Below are 14,447 nucleotides of genomic sequence, written 5' to 3'. Positions count from 1 at the left end.
GCTAGCCACCATGCCTTAGGTTAAATTAGGACTGCCTGCCTCTGAATGTAAATGAAGCACACCAGGAGTCAGGCCAGACAGAAAAGCAATTGTGTAAAGAATTGCCAAAGACGCCCACAGGGGAATACAGAAATGACCATATGTTGTGTTGTCTGTAAAAGTTACACTAACTCAAAATGTATTTGGACATTCGAACCGCTGGAGATCATGTGACAATAAAAGAGGTAAAGAAGATGATAGTAAGGTCATGTAAAAAATGAATTGTTTTTGATAAAATACAAATGCAAAAAACAGAATTTTTTACAAAGCAAATTCCACAAGGTACTCATTAAGCGGTTGTCAACCTACAACACTTGTGGCCTTGGGCACCCAGTATCATCGCTGACATTCAGGCTTTTCACTGGTTGTTATTAAAATGAGTTTGCACACAGATCCACAGATCCAGGACAAAGCATGTATTGTTTTTAGCCTCTGTATACAGCATGAATGTAACACTCACACTGAGATATAGCTATGAGCAGTGTCACAAGGTCGAAGCTGCAGTGTTTGCAGCAAAGTATGTAAGTACCATTAGGACTTGTTTATCCACTGAGCTATTTTGATAGTGATAGGCCAGCTTCATTTTTGTGTGTTCACTGACAACTTTTTTACAGCCAAATGACCTGTATTGTGTGACATGAGTGCTGGTGACAGCTTTACAGGAAGTTAATACCACTGACCATTGGACACAATCCAGAACGGCAGAAAATCGATCTAGACACAAATGGCCATGAGAAAAGAATTCTGAATCTGTGATTCACAGTTACAAAAGTTACAGCCCAAACGTTATTTTTGTTATTACAGCATCACCATCTGGCCCAATAGCATCAAAGTCAACACTGCACTCTCGTGGGTTGTCAGCAATCCAAGTCGATCGGCTGAATAATTCAATCGAAGATATTGAAGAAAACCAGACAGATAGACAGAGATTCCTTCCTTTATAGTGAGATTGTTAGATTTTTCATTTTACAAAAGCTCAAGTGAAAAAGGAAATGTATTAATATATGAAAAGGTTTAAGAATTGCAGAGATGCACTTTCGAATAATACTGTAGTATGTGGAATTTTTAACCACAAGATCAATTTTGTATCTGTCCACAACACAGGGTAGCAGAACACAATGAAAGCTGTTGTCCCTTCATGCTACAAAACATACATCACATACTTAAGAGATACTTGAGATGATATATAAACAAAAACAATATATGCAGTTATTTATAGGCATATATTCATATACTCCTGTAAACCCAGGAAATAATGGACCTGCACTAAACACACACACACACTAAATTACACTGCTCAGCAGTGTAATGGGGAAAAGCAGTGCAAAAGTTTCAGCTAAGGGTGATTGCGGTAGAGATAAACGCCAGCACTGAAAGATGTGCTTATGTTTGTCTTAATGTGATTTGCTACGTGATTTAATGCGCCTCAGCCAGTGAGTCAAAATCCAAACCATGCAACATTGTGTCCACTCAGCTGTTTGTTTGGCAGCGTCCTGCCCAGTAATCCTGTCTCAGTAGGTACAGAGAGCAGAGAGCTATAAAGGAAGGACCGAAGCACAGAGGCTTAGTCTTGCAGCCCTGCTTTTATATATTAGGCTGGCTGAATTCCCATTAAACTTTTATGAAACATAATAATTCAATCCACTCTGGCAGAAGAACACCAAAGTTGGTGCGGAGCCATTACTCTTACTCTCTTTGGTTTGTGCCCTTGTCCTTGACAGAGTGCAGTAATTGTGACTTGGACAACCTCTAGGCTCTCAGCCTTAAGACCTGATTGAAAACACACAACCTATTTTCTTTTTTTTATCAGAATCACTTTCCTCGCTCAATTTCTCCTTTGGCAACTCCCAAACATGTAATCACTCGATACATTTGTAAGATTTTTCCCAGCAAGAGCCTCTTGAAACGCCTGTGATACCAAGCTTAATTAGGCTTTTAGCTTCTCTGTGTGATTTCTCAAACGCATTTTGAATCATTTTTAGCTGATGTCGCTTGTGCTCAGCTCCTGTGGTTAATATTCTGTAGCTTTTGTTGCCATAGAGGAAGTTAATCTCTCAGACTCAGTAGGACCTTAATGTGTTCATATGTCTGTAATACGGCCATTCAACACACAATAATTTACAGGAAAAAAACATGCCTCAAGGAAGGGTCAGAAATGATGTTGTTTTCTAAAGCGATTATCTCAGTGATGAAAATGCTGGTGTAAGCTGTGGAACATACGCTGAACAGCTTCCTCTATTGATTAACTGCATGAAACAATAGTGTTGTACTTCAGAAATGTTACTGAAAAGTAAATCTATCACTGCCTCAAGGGCACCAATTTTTCTTACAAATCACCACGTTGCCCTCGTGGAGACCCATGTGGTGCTATTGATGGACTGTCCAAAACAGCACGTTGAGGATTTAAGATGAGTGGACCGATCCTAGAAGACGTTCGGGCTCTGCAAGGTTTTTACCAGCTGGTGTGGCTACATGTTTTACCAGCTTTTGTTAACGGTGTCGAAACCACATCTCATCAACACCGAATAAAGTTGGTTACACTTGAGATTGCACCTCACGCAGAAGTGTGAAAGAAACTATTATATGCTACAGTCGATGATGTTCAGCAGCCCGATGAAATTACAGGGAAAAGATTGTGGCGTATGCTTTGGTGGAAAAGAAAAAGAACTGACCCATGATGGGGGAACAAAACCTGAGCTGCCATAGAGCCCTCAAATATTACAGCTTAGGAAACCAGTATATCCCTCAATTGAGTGTTGGGTATAATAAATTCTTATTCCGCTCAATTTCATCTATTTCTACATGCTCCCCTTCTAGGGCAGCAGGGTTACAAAGATTACAATGATTAATTCTCCAACACTTTCATCTCCACATTCTGATTCAGACCGTTTTTCTTCCTTGGGGTAGCTATTTAAATCTTTAACCTGATCCTTCACCACATCACATTGCTTCGTTCTAGCTCTGCAGTTGAGGGGTTTGTGAAGCTGATGTCTCAGGATTGAGTGGTCTCATAAACAGAGGAGGGACTCAATCCCTGGAGGAACGTGAATAAGATGTGTTTCCCCTCACTTGAGAACCACTTGAAAAGTTAATTAAACCTGCTCCTTGCTCAGTGAGCACTAGAGGTAATGGGATCATTCTGGTAATTGAAGATACCTTGGATCTCATTTTGATTTGTTTTCTGCAGTGGAAATATAGGCTATTCAGGTAAGTGATGAAATGAGAGGAATAGCTCACTCAGGGACAAATGCATAAATCATGCGAAACACTAGCACGCAGACGCACAAATACACAGAGTGGAAATGCTGAGAGGAGTGAACTAATGAGACTTAATGGATAACTGTAGCTATTTTTTTTACACCTGGTTCCAAGTTTTACATATTTTGGGTTGAAAATGATTGGCAGGTACAGTAACTTTTGGAAGTGGTCCAGTAGATCGCCTCAGCCAGGACGTAATGCAATGACTGTAATGTAATCCTTCAGGGCAACCACGGCTGTCAAATACGTCCAATTAAAAGGCCACCGACAGGCTGTTTGAAGTGTCAGACAACTTTACAAAAAGGCTCCGTGTTTAACCAGAAACAGCTGCTATATTCCTCGGTTTACAGCAACCAGACTCTATTGACAAAATCAGTAATTTTATCTTGCAAGAAAAAAAAAGTGCTGGCCTACTGCTGTGTGTTTGTGATATTGTGTCATTTAAAAAGGTTTCTCAGATCCAAACTAGTTTATTAAAATGTGACAAGTCACAACAACTTAACGAGCAACTTTAGTGTTCTATGAGGTAAAATTACTGTTTTTGTCAATGGAGTCTGGTGCCTTTGAACTAAGTGATATAACGGCAGTTTTTGGTTAAACAAAAACGATCGAACAGGTCTATCTCTGGTGGGATTCTTTCCAAAATATTGTCAGACGCTTCGAGTAAGAACCCTGAGCCTGTCAGTGACATAAACACTTTTAGTGAAATGACCTGCCCTGTTGCAGCCGTTGTAGCTCAATATATAAATGGGGCCTAGGTTTAAAAATATATGAGGAATCCTTTAAGGAATGCGGTTGACTTTTGCCCTGTAAAAGCACTCCTGAAGCAATAATAATAATCACATAATGTCAGGCAAGCCTTAAGTATGTGGTTGTGCTGCAGAAATTCTATATTTTATAATCAGCCATATAACTCAGTGGACTGAATTGAAGATCTTAATATTATCATTCCCTTTATGTTCGGAGCATCTTGAGTAATGTTATTACTTTCCTCACACCAGCCACAAAATGTATTATAATACAGCATACATTTTGCCAGTCCTGCTTTTATTGGATTTTTGGTGTTCATGCAGTTTTGAAAAGTTGTAATTAGTTTATTCAAAATCATTTCAAATTATTAAAAATGAGTGTTGCTGCTTTTACATCTATATTTCATACAAAAGAGAATGTAAATGTTTTTGTTACACTTTCAGTTACAGGTGTCGAGCTCATTTAGGACTCACTGCATCTTGCCTCGCAATTTATTAATGAAGAAGCTTTAGAAACAGTTGACAAAGGAAGTATAATAAAACATTTTAACCCTTTAAGGTCCACACCAAGAAAAAAGTGATGGAAAAATGTATATTTTATCTTTATATATTTTATTTCCTTGGGGCACTAATTACAAAAATCTCCACATTTTTTGAAATATTGGCCTCTACCAAACGGTTGAGATGTCGTAAGTAAAACATGTTTTCAATAAGATATAGTGAGTCAAAATGTGCTCTACCACATGGTTGAGCGGAAGGTTAAAGGGTTAAGCATCTCAGTTCTTTCGGCTGAGAATGAAGAGAGCTGGAAAGCCTCCCTGGCAGTTTGGAATTGTGTAAACAGAAATAGAATAATGTTTACATCAAGAGCACATGACAGAACAGACAGACCAGCACAGAAGTGGAGAGAAAGCATATAAGGAATAGTTGGATGGATCGCTCTCTGAATAGAATAGTCTCATTTCCTGTTGATGAAAGCTGCACAACACTCTGTCATGACCCAAGAGAAAGGAAAATGGAAAGAGGGCAGACAGAGCACTGAACAAATGGCCCTATTTTTCCTTTACCTTTGTCAGACCTGTCTCTTCCGCTTTCTCTGTCTTTCTGGGTTCATTTCAGTGGACAATGACAAATTGTTCCTGACGGAGCTGAACGTATTTTTATCTCCACAGTGCAGCTTCCTTCATAGCGCTACCAAATTGCTTGCAACCACAGTCAGTGTGAAGCTAATAAGGTTAAATGAAGCCAACAAATAATGCAAAAAGGGCATGAAGTAAATTGTCAGTGAGAAACAGGCTTCACGTCCCCTGCTGCCTGGAAATATCATGAAGGGTAGCTGAAGCAGCTGTAATGGCGTCATGCCTTCCAGAGACGTGGTAACCCAATAAACCATGACACACATGGCCTCTAATTTCATTCAAGACACCACCTGAATCCTTATGGCATGCTCTGCCTGAGTTTATATAAACCTACAAAGGCCAGAATATTGTGTTTTCCTTGAAATCTGGACTCCAGAGGATTCAGAGTCCATGTGAAAAGGATTCTCAGAAGCCGCTGAAAGAACCTGAAATAATTGCAGTCCGTGCTGCGATTAATCTACATTGTGTAGCAAGGGGGGGGGGGGGGGGAATTTCCTCTTTTTGTCCAAATAGTGATCTATTGATTAAATGACAAAATGTTTCCTATGGTAAATTTCATCCCTGAATCCTCATTTTTCCCCATCAGCTATTACAAACACAGCAGCTATTCTCTCCGTAGCAAAAATACACCTACAATAATTTCATGCGGTCGTGTAAATCGTACTTTAATGACAATAATATTACAAGCATGTGCTCGTTACAAACGTATAGCATATAGCAAAAGGCTGCCTGTTTACACATCCTGTTGAATGATAAATGTATTTTCACCAAAGTTTCACTAACTTTGTCATTTCATGCTGACAGTACAGAGCAGTTACACAACAGATGCTTGCAGTCAGTCATGTCTTCAATTAATGAAATGAAAGCAATGAGACTGAATTAAAACAGTAAAGCTGAGGGGTATAAAACCAAAACAATGAGCTGAAAGAGGCTAAAACAGTTTGTAGAGTGAAGGGAGACTGAAGAGTCGGGGAGTAATTATCTGTGATTTGTCCACATTAATTTGACCTTTTGCTTATATATGAATATTAATTAAAGTCTCCTCATTTGTTGCGATTCAGTTTATCTCAATTTGACGGCGTGCCAATGGTGTCAGAAAAATAGTGCCACCGAAGTCATCATGATTCATCCTCTGGGGACCATGACAGTCCCTCCGATAGTTGATCACTTTCACTCTGGACTAAAGTGGCGGACCTACAGACCAACATTGCCTTAGTCAAGCTGCTAGCATGGCTTAGAAGGGAAATAGAAGACCCAAATACTCCCACATTGTGTATAAATGTACAGAGCAGGAGAGTTTCTGCTGATAAATAAACACTACTGTACCATGCATGGTAATAAAATATGTGAAAACGTAGCAGTAGCCCATAAACAAACACATTAACAATTAACATTGTTCCCTAATCGTTTTTTTGTGATAAACAGAAGCTTACTTGAGCTTTATCAAACTCTCATTATGCAGGCAGCCCGCCTGTGGGAAAGTAATTAATCATCCAGATGGACACACAATGGAAGTGACAGTCACATTAACTCAAGCTTCCTGAGGGCCTACTTTGGTCAGGTGGTGTTGCATGAACCACTAGGTGTCAGCATTCACCCATTCTCTCCACATGTCAGCCTGCACAGACTGGCCCCAAAATCATTTCTTAGTTCAGCCGAAAGTACATCTTCATCAAGCTGTCAGACACTGGAGGTGTAACTGACAAACTTCTCAGAGATCATGTTCAGGACAGAGCTACTGTTTGCCGTAGAATTACAGCCGCACAGTTTAAATGATAATTACAATAAGTTAGATGTATTCAGCTTCCAAGGCTTTTTACCTTATTTTCACATATCCAAAAAAACAGAAACCACTGACAACACCTATTTGTACATATTTTGGTTTTGAAATGACTGGTAGGTAAAAAAAACATTTGGAAATAGATCACCTCATCCTGCAGCCAACAACAACCGGCTGTAATTGGGCTGCAACGGCTGCAGTGTAATCCTTCAAGATTGTCACTGACATGCTCAGATTGCTATTCAAAGTATCTGATAACAATATGGAAAGGGTCCTTATAGAGACAGAGTTGGAAGATTCTTTAGTTTAATCAGAAACAGTTGTTGTAGCGCAATATTCAAACCCACCAGACTCCACTGACAAAAACAGTTATTTTACTTTGCAGAGCATGAGAGTGGCTGGTCTACTGCTGCCTCTGTCTGCCTTGGTGTATTGCTGAGAGATTAGTTTGTTTGGGTTATTGTGTGTTATACAAACACTGTGTTGGATCCAAACTAACCCTTTAAAATACCAATGTCACACAATAACACAAATTATCAAGGCAGTAGTAGACCAGCAGCTAATGTGTAAAATTACTGTTTTTGTCAATGGAGACTGGTGGCTTTGAATTGATCTATATAATGGCTAATTCTAGTTAAACAAAAAGTAGCACTTTTTAGTGGACATGACATTATTTTGATCAGGCACAACTGTCCAGAGGGATTATATTACAGCCATTGTAGCTTGTTTGCCTTCTGTTTTTGCCAGCAGAGGCGATTCATGGGACCGATTCCAAAAGCTTCTGCCAGTCATTTCAAACCAAGAATATGTAAGAACAGGTCCCAAGTTAAAAAATACTGGAGTTATCCTACTGAGAACTTGTGTCCACATGCAGAAGGACCATTACTATCTGCTTTAGTCTGCCTGCGAATTGCTAAATACTCCTGACTGGCATGACGTGGCACACAAGTCATTTAAGGAAATCCAGAGGGTACTTCCAGTAAGGCCCAACAGGGTGTGTTGGCACTGTTTCCTCCTATTCTGTTCTGTTACAGTAAGGTCCTGTACCCTGTCCAGTGATGGCTGAAATTTAGTGACAGTTTCCTCTTGTACAATCTATGCTAACTGTACTTTTCTTTGAATAAGAATCCTTTGCATGAATAATGACAACTTCCTTGCATTTTGTAAAACTAACAAACTGTTTATTGGTTTGCACTCAAGTGACCCTGAAGTCATTTTGGCTTCCTGCATTTTTTGAGAATTTTTATGAAATCTATCACTTTTTAACAGGCATCTATTGTCATGAAGGTTTAGGTTTGCCCCAGTGATTTTCTGCAGAGGCAAAAAAAGTTAAAGCTGTCAGGGGACTTTCATGTGGAGACTGTCAACGCCCAAGTCTGGTAGGAGGAAGATTTCTTTGCTTTGTGTTTGCTATGCCTTTTTGACCTGCTTTTGATCCCTTCATGTGGATGCAGAACAAAGGCCACATTATGGTCTTTTTTGCAGTGCGTGGGTGAACAACATCTCCCTCTCAAAGCTGCTCTGAGTCATATACTTATATGGTGAACAAACAAACAATCATGCAGGGTTTCCAAGGATAGTGCTCGTTTCCGTTTACACAGCTAACATCTGTTGACTGCTATGTCTGCTGAGTCCCAATTTTGGATCCAGTGCCATCACTTTGGCTCAGCTGAGATGTGTGTGCTTGTTCCCGTAGACTTGTATCTGCTGCCAAAACAAACAGCGCTGTGGGACGGTTACTATCTGCCCTTTGCCATCTTAATCCACTCTGCCCATGTGCTCCACCAGGAATGCGATGTCCTCCCTGCTGAGATTCAAAAAAGGGGCCCTGAACACCTCACTGTAGAGCTCGCCGTGCAGGGGAGGGGGTTGAAGCAAAAGTCAGGCCAAGATGGGAAGGGCTAATATGAGCTCATTGTTTCTCTGTCTGCCAACCCTCTTGCTCTGCGCACACAACCGACTTCTACGCACCCCTCCCCCTCTTTCCCTCCGTCTCCACAATCTTCCAATGAAAACAAACAGGAGCTTGGATTTGGGTTAGATGAGGTGGTCACAGGCTTTGCTGAAATGCGCGCCATGCTGCAGCCAGGTGTTAGAGTAAAGACACGTGAATGCCAAAATATTTCAAGTTTTTTTTCATAGCCTGTTTCCGCACATCTGTCCAAATGTTCTCTCTGCTCTTATTTCTCTTCTCTCATCCCCTCTCCCTTTGCCTCTTCTAGGAACCGGAGCAAGCCTGACCCGAATTTTGCAATCTCTTTGTCTATGGAGCAACATTTCTTGGCAGTGAAAAATAAAAACAACAAGATCACAACAAAGATACATTTTTTTGTGGTGTTGCCTGTTGATCAAACCTTTGAGAGTTTAAAGTGGAAAGGTTCTCTCAGGCTATGCACACATAGTTATCAGCCTCTAACTGACTTCCAGCTGACCAGTGAGTTCAGTTACAAATGCATGCTATCACAGATACAATGTTAGACACTAATGATTAACCATTGGACTTTCTGTTAAAATCTAAGTAATAGGGTGTGGAATTGACATCTGCGGATACTGACTACTCTGGTTTCTAAGGAAAGGGGAAACTGTTGAACAAATAATTTTTATCAGGTAACTGGTGAAATTCCACATTACAGTTTCTTACTCTGCGGGAGGCTATGCTTCATGTGAAATTGTTAAATGTCTTACGTCAGCTGCAGCCACAAGACTACAAAGTATCTGATCTCATTTTAAACAGAAGTGTAGATGGTGAAATCTCCCTTTAAGGTCAGTAAGTTAAGCCACAATGAAGGAGTTTTTTCTGAAGAAGTCTCTAAGATGCATTTTACAATAGAGCATCATTTAGCTCACTACAACATTGAAATACTTACACATTAGTGGATCAGTAATAATATTTAGATAATATAATGTAGACTTACATATAATGACAGGGGACATCCAGCATTAGCGCTAATTTTACTTTAGTAAAATTAAGAAATCAGTACCCTTACTGGGAATAATTGCTACTTCTGAGTAAATGGTCAGAGTACTTTTTCCCCTGGTTGAAATACACGGTCCTTGTTATAGGATCCATGTCCTGTTTGGTGAAAACAGGCTGCAAATGCTTAAACTCGTCCAGCAACATGATGACTCTGTTGTTGGCGAGGCCGGGAACTACTGTACATAGAGGGAAATGGGCCAAAAAAGGCCGATTCTAACCATAATCCTGCTGTCCTTAAAACTGCAGCCTTGTCGTGGACTGTCAACCCCTCCCCCCTCTGCCCACCACTCCATACACACACAAACATTCAAATTTCCATTGAACTTTCCTCCCACGTAATTTGGAACATTTTTGCCCTTTGATTGTTGTTTCGAGTGCTGCGGTTAGGCTTTGATCACTGTGTTGAACCTGTACAGTAACATGACCGTTGGATATGTGCTGAAGGAATTGCACCACCAATCTGTCTGTACCTTAAGGGGGGGGGTTTGCCCACCATACCTAATATCCAGAGGAAAGTGTACAACCTTTAATATATTTAAAGGTTGTACACTGTGCTGTAGTTTGACCCATTGCAGTCTTGTGGGAATAAAAATCCAGTTGTACGATGCCTGGTTGTGTAACATTTAGTAATATGTGCTGCTTTTATTCATCTATGCTGCACTTAATACATACGTTTCTTGTTTACAGACATTACTGGGTGTACAACCATTTAGGGAGCAGAACTGCTTTGGTAGCTGGTGACAGGATGGAATGACTGATTGAATCTTGATGTACAAACATCGATGGTCGATAATTGAGCCCTGCTCTGAGGCAGCCGGAATGATTTTTCCATTAAATTTTGGATTATTGGCTCAGTGGCAAAGAAACTGTGAGAGAAATCTCACAGGCATATTTAGCCACTTCTCAGCAACCGCCAACTCAAAAGCTTCAAAATTCACAAGTAGGGTATTTACCGATGTATTCTATGTCATTGAACAGAACGTGAAAACCTCTTGAGCTCGTGTTAACCACGGACCTTAGCTCAGCCACCTAACCAAAGAGCAATTCAAAGAACCCATTGACTTTGAGACGAGGGAAGTGCAAAAAATGTTAATTCATTTCTGGGTTTTAGGACTCACTCCTGTAGCACTCTGTAGCCAAGCACACCCACTACCTATCAGCAGTACCAGCATCTTTAATCCAACGTTTCTGTATTTCTCATCTATCTGTTCTCCATTAGCACTCCTCAGTTCTTCAGTTTGTCACTAGAAACTTCACACTTGAGACTATGATGTGCTTCAGCACAAAAGTCCTCTTGAAACTGAAGCCTGACGGAGTGGAGCAGTTTGATCTATAGAGCCAGGACATCATTTGATGGGACTTTATTGCTGTCCTCAGCTCCAGGAGTGGGAATAAAACTGTGTATCAACACGAAAGCGAGAGAGAGAGAGAGAGAGAGAGAGAGAGAGAGAGAGAGAGAGAGAGAGAGAGAGCTTCAGTGAGGTGATTAAAAATGGAAGTGTCTCTCCCTGGTCTCCCTGCTGTCATCTGATCCACTCATGCAGCCGTCTGCGCACACCATGACATTACCTCAGACCGGAGGAGCTTGGGTTTCTCACAGTGGACACTCAGGCAGGATAAATGGAGTCTGGCCCAGTTCATTGTGCAACAGCAGCTCTTTGTCCACCATCCACAGCATCCCCAGATAATAATTAAGAAATGTGCTCAAAGAGTATTTACTGTATCTTGACACAGTCATTTTATCTGACATTGAATTATACAGTAGTGTTCTTTCTTTTATTGTACATTCTCAGAGGGCGCTGAGAAGATATTAGCCATTTTAGCTGCTTCTGTTTTTTTTACCAACAATGCAGCCTGAGGCTAAATGTGCAGGCGTAAATCTTGCTTGACAAATGTTTTCCTGACACAGTGAGTACTATTATTCTTATAATGTCTTATAATAATAATAATGATAATAATAGTAATCCTTTATTGATCCCCGTGGGGGAAATTCAGGTGTTGCAACAGCCAATGTACAGGTATACAAAATTAAAAATACAAAATTAAAAGCGCAATAGAAAAAAAGTAACACACGTTAAAAAGAAAGTGTCAATTTATGAGAGTGACGTCAGCAGGTTAATGTTGTATAATAAAGTTACAGTGTTCAGGTGCTGGTAGGGAAATTTGGCATGAGTTTGGTATCATACTGTTTTGACATTTTGTTTTGATAATGAATAAAAGAATCACCATGACAGATTAATAATCTAAAGCAAGTATATCTTTATCCCGTGCTGATGTCAACAGAAGTGACAACTTCACTGTGTAAAAATGATGTATTTAGTATAATATGTAATTACATTAAATGTGTATAAATATGCATACAATAAAAATAGTAAATTAGATGATCTGCTTCTAAAAATGGCAAAAAAAAAAGTAAGAAGCATAACTGATTTTCTACTAATCCAACAGTCATCCATGAACAGTGAAATCAGTTGGGTAGAACTTGTTCCAATGTTGCACTTTTGAGCCCAGAAAATAAAAACCGAATGATTTGATAATTGAGCAATTTACTTCCAACTGACCCACACGACTTATTCAAGATGGAGGGTTTCATCAACATCTGCTCCTGCCTGCCAATACTGCATGTGTGTGTGTGCATATATATTTTTCTGGGTTTTTTCTTCTGTATTGACATGTGTGAGCATGATTGTCTGTTTTGGACTGGAAATGCTCGGATGACTCAATAGTGGCAGCTGGCTGAACTCAGGGCCTTTGCTGGCGTCACTGCTCTGCTCAGGGTCAGGTGCTGGGCTGCCCGTATCCTGTCGGGGTCCGCTGGGCCTATTTGCTCGGTGAGTAAGGGCACCGCACTGCATACCGCCTCACCTGGTCGCCATAGTAACAGCGTGGTCAGCCTTTCCTGTAAAGAGTGGTATAACAGCTCCATATCCTGCATCACAAACAGCCCAAGGGGGTTTGGCTGAGAGGAATTATTTTTCTTTTTATGTGCTTGTGTTTAGCCAGTTTTTCTTCTTCGCCTGCTTTCTCTTACAGCCACATGATTCGCCTCACCTGTCTGTCTGTCTCTCACACTCTCTTTTAGCCTCCTCTATTCTCCTTTTGTGTTTGATTCTCTCCACCAAGTTGAATACCTCTTGTCGGGCCAAGGTAATTTTTAATGCTACACAGGTTATTGACCTGGTCGGTGTCCTTGTGTGGCATCTCATTGGTGGCATCGCTCCAAAAATTCACTCTGGAAAACACCACAATGACCTTTTGTGTCTCACGTGGGAAAAAGCGCTCTCATGAGCTGTAAAATGTTCACAGATCTGGTTATGCTATTATGTAACATTATCATTAGCAGGTATCATCAAGTAAAGCTTTATCAACCCAAGCAAACGAGCTTCATGGGAACTGATAACAGCAGCACTTCTGAGTAATAATACCAAACTTGATTACAGAGAAAATTGAAGTAAGCCATAATGACCACTTCACTGTAGCTGTAAGTTCCATGGAAGAAGTGACTGCAGCCTGTGCATACATGCATGCATATGAGTTTACGAGCACAGAACTTTCTCTCACTGATATAGGCTTATTGTAACCTCCAGCTGTGCTTTACTGAATGAAATCGTGTTAACTGTATTCATCTGAAGCCAAAAACCTTGTTACAGGACGTTAAATGTTTGGTTGTAACAAATCAGCACCAAATTAGCAGCAAGCCAAGAGAAGTTGCTCACGATGGCCTCATAATGTGCTGCAGCTGCTTTTGTATATTCTGTTCATGTCGGTGTCTGACCTCATACTCACAGCTCATGGAAAATCTTATCAACCTTAAACAAATCAGGCAGTTTTGCGCATGATGTGAAAACAGGAACTGGAGTTACTTTTGATTGTAAGGCACTTCATTTGGCCAGTCTCATGATTTTTGCAAATGGTAGTGTTAGATGTGGATATTTTTCTCTGTATGAGAGTGGATGAGTCTAATGCTCATGTAGGGGGGTGGGGGTGGGGGCGGGGGAGGGGGGGGACTTTGTTGGGCTTATCTGCTAAAATAAATATTAACTTTATTGCTCTCGCATGGGGAAATAAACAGCTGCCCCAGTCTTTGAATGTGAATCGAGAATATTTGGAGGTAAATCAAGAATGTTTGGATAGTACTGCAGTGTTTTTTAACATCCAGTCAGAAAATAAGCCCACAAAGTCTACACGTGGGAAGGGGAGTTAGGAATTCAGGTAAAAAAAAAACCTCAGGGTGTATAAATCAATAGTCGAGTTTTTGTCAGCTTTCCAGATGCAGGATTTGCAGATTTATAATTGGACTGTGTTTATGCAGAGACAAAATGAGTACTCGCCGACTCTTGCATCCACTTTGTTAAACATTTACATGTTGTTCTCTCCTTTTACACACTCCACTAAACATGCAGCTGCTCTCTGTCCTTGAGCCACCACACAGTAAAATTGACCAGTAGATGACTTTATGATAGCGGTGAGGAGCTGATACGGGAAAGAATGAAATTACAAGAAAC

The sequence above is a fragment of the Pempheris klunzingeri genome, chromosome 17, assembly GCF_042242105.1.
Source record: "Pempheris klunzingeri isolate RE-2024b chromosome 17, fPemKlu1.hap1, whole genome shotgun sequence".
In the NCBI taxonomy this organism is placed as follows: domain Eukaryota; kingdom Metazoa; phylum Chordata; class Actinopteri; order Acropomatiformes; family Pempheridae; genus Pempheris; species Pempheris klunzingeri.
Note: the sequence above shows the minus strand (reverse complement) of the source record.